Genomic DNA, 6,404 nt, shown 5'->3' with positions numbered 1-6,404 from the left:
ATATTTTCTTTTACTGAGTAGGTGCATATCTCTTCTCTAGTAACTTAAACAAACACTCATGTAAATCATTTTCTGGACTACAAGACATCAACCACTTGTTTTGATCATAACTAGAGTTATACACATCAAACTAATATGGTTGTAGACTTTATAGAAATATTATGAAATTGCCTACAACTTTCTTTTAATCATCTTAATGCGATTAAGCAGTTATCTAGGTCCAACAATTCAATCTTTCAGATCTATCCAGAGAGCAAATATTTCTGACAGTAGACTTCTAATAGCCATAATTCTTAAACCATAAGACCTATGACTATGAAAATTTAATACCAGGTAGATAAGTAAGTTATCTACAACTTTATTATTAACAAGTTTTATAGAAAAGACCATTATCATTATGAAATTATCACCACAACAGAAACTATACATGCAACCATATAGTTGAATTATAAAGCAATAATTAACTAGTTGTATACAACCAATTACTTCTAAGCCTAACTAATAACATCAATAGATCATATGCATCACAAGCACCATAGAAAACATCATGGTTAAACATAACTAATTAATTTATATTCATTTATTAATTTCCTTAGATAATAAGGTGATTTAAAGGATAAATATTTTCAGTGCTTAATAAATTATGAGAAAATTACAGTAGCCTACAAATGACCCCAATAGTCTACTGTACAAATTTCATGCCATTTAGATAAGCATAGCCACCTCTAATAAAATGACAAGTTACATATGCTTATTTTAGCAAAAATAGTGTAGCCTTGTGAAAAGTGTCAAGCAATAGATTTAATATTTTTTTACTTTCCTACTAGCATGAGAATACTGTGTAAAAATTTGTATAATCATATGTTATGTATTTTTACCCCAATTAATTTCACTAGAAACTAGTAATTAATTAGGATTAAATATGAAGACCATATTTCAAGTATGCCTACTATAGGTTTACTATTTTTTCTAGCTAGATCATGTCAACACAAGACCAGCAAAATTGGAATCACAATTTTATCACCTTCCTAGCCCAAGTTATGAAATTTAAAAGATAGAAACAATTTTAAAAGCACTTATTTTGCTCAATTTAATTCTCCTACAAAAATACCTTAAACAGTAGATTTCATATTTTTTATAAAATAGTACACTACAACATGAATCCAACAAAATTTGGTTCATCTCATTTAGATATTCCTAACTCTAGATATAATTTTTACAAGTTAGCAACAAAATTTGTGAAAAAAATAAACAAAGAAAATCAAATTTCCAACCAGGCGCTACAGCTTGGTGCACCCGGTCTATACACCCGCGGTGGCTGACATGCAGGTCCTGCATTCAACCCAGCCCCATGCGTTAGCGAGGCCGAGGTAGAGGCGATGGTTGACCAGCGAAAAGCTCGCCGATGACGAGGTCACCGACGGTAGCGTCACCCCCGGTGTGTTCCCCAACTCAATCCGCATCGATCGGTACCCTAGGTTGGCTCAAGGACTCGCCGGAGCTAGCTCGACAGTGGCCATGGTGGCTCGCCATGGCACGCGGTGGTGCTCCAGCCATGACAAGCTTGGGTGAGCACGGCTATGGTTCAAGGGTGACCTAGCGGACTTCTAGGGTTCGGATTGGGGTCTGGGGTGGCACCGGTGAGGCATGGCCGCGTGTATGGCAGCACGGTGGCACGAGCATGGCGGCGGCACAGTGATGTTCCAGCGGGAAAGGTGACACAAGCATGCATCCATCTTCCCCATGAGCTTTGCCGTCCTAAGGCTAAACCCTAACGCCTAACTACGAGAGAGAACGACGACCGGATAGGCACGGCCACGGTGACGTGGATGGCGGCGGCGCTCTCGGCTCACGATGGTGCGGCTCGCGTTCTGGCACTAGCAACGCTGTAGCGGCTCAACGAGCTATGGCTATATCTTCTAAGACCTACGATGAAGATGAATCAAGAGAGAGATTGGAGGAGCGGTGGATAGGGCTGGCCATGATAGCTCAGAGCTTGGCGGCGCTCTGTGGCCATGGCGACAATGGCAACGGCCCATAGGCCTTTACCTTGGCTCAAGCTAAGGCAATGGCGGGTCAGCAAGGTGGAGGAGGTGATAGCCGAGCGGTGGGCGAGATGTGACATACGGTGGTGCGATGGTGGCAGCGAATGAGCTCGGCAGAGGTGCGACGGTGATGGCGTGGCGCTGCAATTCGCTCTGGTGGGTGAAAGAGAGGCAGAGAGAGGGCGAGAGAGTGAGAGTGAGTGAGTGCGATGGCTTCGTCTCCCTTTTCTCCCCCTATTGGTCTAACCAACTGGGCCAACACCGGTGTGCGGCCGCCACGTGGCGCGTGTGGCCTAGGCGCGATCGGCCACGACAGCCAGCTGATTTGAATTGGTGAAGTTGATTTAGTCGACTAAAACCGCCATCTTTGCTCTCCTCTATCTCCTAATCTGTGGAAAATTTTTGAATACTTCAAGAATACAAAGTGTAGAGCTACGTGAGTACTACAACTTTGCTATAATGATCATGGCCTAATTTGAGCTAGTTTTCAAACTACAGTGCTCCAAAGTGGGGTACTCTGAAACTTTAATCCGGTTTAGGAAAGCCAAATTTTTTAAGTTACAAACAACATTAAGTTGAAAATTGTGAGCTCTATTTGGCCATGTTAGGCACTGATTTAGCTCTTGACCCTTAAATAAATTTTGTTACCCTTGATGTACACTACAACTTTTATTTAGGTCACACAACCATGCAAGCTCTCTAAACTACTGTTCAACTTTAGTCAAACTAGTATCATGAAAATGGCATTTCAAATGAAACCAACACTTAGAAGCAAAATTGGCTTAAGTCATGAATACAAAAATTGTTCCATTTACCATCCTAGATCCATCTAAGGTGTTTTCATCACCTCACAACCATTTCATACATTGGTCATACATGATTACAAGCACATGCATATATATATAATCAACATCACATGTGATAATGTATAAAGAATGAAATGAAATTTCATATGCTCATGAAATGCAAATGCCAAATGCAATGCTTAACACTAGGGGTGTTACACTGGATGTTGAGTTTTCTGAGGTGAAACATCACCCAAATGTCCTCGAAGTCAATAATAATCTTGCAATTGCCACCCATAAAAGCTAGTGGTGGTACAGCTACAGAGAAGGCATTGATCTCAACCTAAGATGCTCTCATATACTAGTCATGCAACCTCTTCATCACACATGAAACACCATGGAGTTCACACCACTGGAGTAGAGGCCTGCTTGGAACATATTTATCGGTGGGGACATTATTGTAATCCTCTCTCATAGGCTTTTGTATGGTGATCTTGTTGGAGGGGGGCTTGGCAGCTTTCTGATGACTAGAACATGTGTTTGGTTTCCTTGCCAATTCAGCCATCCACTTCTTCATGGCCCCTAGTGATGTCTCATCCTTATCTAAGGGTGTAACCATTTTTGGCACAGACTAAATTTTCCTTTAGCTACATGGCCTTTAGGTTCCGATGAGACATCTTTCTTGCTCAGGGATGATGGTGGGTTCATGGATGTCGATGCTGGTGGGTTAAGTAGAGGCTCCAAGTTGGTGTGGAGGCTAAATGATGGTGGTGGTTTAGGTTCTAGTGATGGTGGTGCGTCACGAGATGGTGGGGTATGATGAGATGGCGAGGCTGCATGTGAGAACCCTCCTTCATCGTCCACTTTGAAAAATGGTATCGATAGAATAGGATCATTCAACCTAATGTCCTGTTGAAGCCATAAGATGAACTCATTGATAGCTTGATCGAGTTTCTCAACATCGTTAGGAGTGGGGATGTCTAGGAAGTCATCCCTATGTCATTCGATGACTGTCAACACTTCTACCCTGCAATACTCCTCAGGCATTTTCTTGTTGTGATAGTCGGGGCCTAGGATCACCATACCAGTGGCAACTTCTATTGTACGGATATTGCTGATACAGTATGATATAACTAGGGAGCAAGCTGTCGGTGTGACAATGTCATCAACTGCATAGTGCTCCCTATTTGCTGTAGATCTGATACTGCTTGGAACTATTGGAGAATCCGAGGGTTGCATGATTACCATCTGCATCTGTGCGTCTGTGTGATCATCTATGGTGGCTATATTGTTGGCACTTGTTGACTTGACATTACACTAGCCAATTGTTGCCTTATCTTAGAATCAGGATTGGCCATGATTTCAACCAACATTTGTTTCATTTCTTTCTTAGCCTCCTCCTTAAAATAATCTCTCATAGCTTCCTTGTAGCGGTCGCATTTTCTATACATCTCAACACGCTCAGGAAATCCTTTGTTCCAGTCCAAATGGGATAAGATGCCTCGCACATGATTGGGGTGCTCTGGGTTACCTAGACCCACACTAAGGGTGTCCCTCTCTCTTGATGGCTTGAGTGATCCTTCCTTCTGCTTAGCTACCATGGCCAAAATGTTCTTGGCAGCTTCATCGGTCATTGGATCTGGCCATGACAAACCATCCTCACTTTCTTGTGGTTTCTGCACATGAAGCCAGTCTCCAGCCCTTTTGGGTACATCCTCCAACAACACTGGTAGCCTTGCCGCCTTCCTTGCAGCTTCTTCTGCCCTCCATATGGGAATCACACGCTGGTAACCACCAGTTCCAAGGTGGTGGTGGTATATGTTCTTCTTTGCAAGTTCAGCATTGACTTGACTCATAGATAAGAACACTTCTTATGTCTTCTGCTCAACAAAGGTCTTCCACTTAGCTACTATAATTCTTGGGGACTTCTTCATTACGTCCAACCCATTCTTCATGAACTTGGTATTTAGTTCAGACCTCTAGTTATGAAACTAGATTGCACACTACCTCATTGTGTACTCCTTTGTGATAGCTCGTGACTTGGTTGCGAAAATATACCTTGTTCTTAACTTTTTCCACAAGTTCTTTTTTTTCTTTGGCACTAGTTTCCAATTAGAGATTGTGATGTCAAGATTGTCCCTAATAAGGAGACCGATGGCATTTCGATACTTAGCTGCCACCTATATAGGTTGTACGGGCTCTCCTTTTGGGCTTACTTCTATAACAGAATATGTATGATCCGGACACTTGTTTATGCCCCGTTCCCCATGTTTTCGCTTCCTATCTTCGGTGGTTGTCTCAGTTGCCTCTGGTGTGGAATCCGATGCATCTTCCTCTGTTTGGTTCTGCAATTGAGAAGTTATCTACGAATATATATATATATATATATATATATATATATATATATATATATATATATATATATATATATATATATATATATATATATATATTCGGTACATAGGTATGGATATGAATAACAATCCCTCGTAGCCCTTAATTGAAAATATTAAATTGTACCTCCTCATCTATTGGATTGTAAGTAGGGTCTTGGGTTTTGGCACGATGAGCTGCCCTATCTATGCTAGGGCACGGATCGAATGGCGAACGCCATGATCCACTGGTGGTGCTATATTGTGAGTCTGATCCTTGGGCACCCACCTCATCACCATTGTTTGGTTGGGCACTCGCCTCATCACCATTGTTTGGAGAACACATCAAGCTAATTCTGATTTATTGAATATTTATTTTTATGTAAGCATCATTTAACAGCATGTACAATAAATACATAGCATGAAAATATTTGTGCATCTAGCATCGAATGGACATGAAATTTTCACACATAGCATGAATTGAATAAGCTACCATAAATATTCCACACTACTCGAGCGTGCAGCGGCGTAGCAGGCTGAGAGCTCGCTGTCTCGATAACTCGAGCTCAATGCCAGTTAGGGCACAACCTCAGCGCGCCCTACCAGGGACGCGTCAGTCCACCAGACACCATTGGGCGGTAGGCAGCACGCTGCGGTCCTAGTGCATCAGCGTCTCAGCCACAACCGCGATGCACGTAGCACCCTCGACGCTCACAGACACACCTATGGTGACCCAAGAGAAGGAGCCCGCCATGGCTATCATCCTTGTCGCGGCAGACGCTACAACAGCAGCGAGGACTGGAGCCTAAGCCCTAGCCTACCAGGCCCTCAGGCCTTCGGCCAGCACATCCTCAATGTTGCTTTCCCGCCAAGGTATCGACCACCTACCAATATCCCAAAGTACTATGGGGAGACAAACCCCGGACTTTGGCTCGAAGACTATCTGCTTGCCTACCACTGTTCTTAGTTGATTCGGCGCGAGCGTGGTTGGAACACCTACCGTCCAACGTGATCCAGAGTTGGGCGGATCTGAAGGAGATCTTTGTGGGAAACTTCTAGGGCACATACAAGCGCCCTAGAAACCCATGGGACCTCAAGAACTACCATCAGAAGGCCAGTGAGACCCTTCAAGGGTACATCCAGTGCTTCTCTCGATAGTGCAATAAGCTCCCTAATGTCGCCGACGCCGAAGTTATAGGAGC

At 43.1% G+C, this 6,404-nt stretch overlaps 1 pseudogene; it reads right to left on the bottom strand.

Moving 5' to 3' along the window:
* Positions 1-4,113: 4,113 nt before the first annotated feature.
* LOC136526075 (uncharacterized) lies at positions 4,114-5,548 on the bottom strand (annotated as a pseudogene).
* Positions 5,549-6,404: the final 856 nt, after the last annotated feature.

Source organism: Miscanthus floridulus, chromosome 19 (genome assembly GCF_019320115.1).
Source record: "Miscanthus floridulus cultivar M001 chromosome 19, ASM1932011v1, whole genome shotgun sequence".
NCBI lineage: Eukaryota > Viridiplantae > Streptophyta > Magnoliopsida > Poales > Poaceae > Miscanthus > Miscanthus floridulus.
This window is presented reverse-complemented; position numbering and strand designations above follow the sequence as displayed.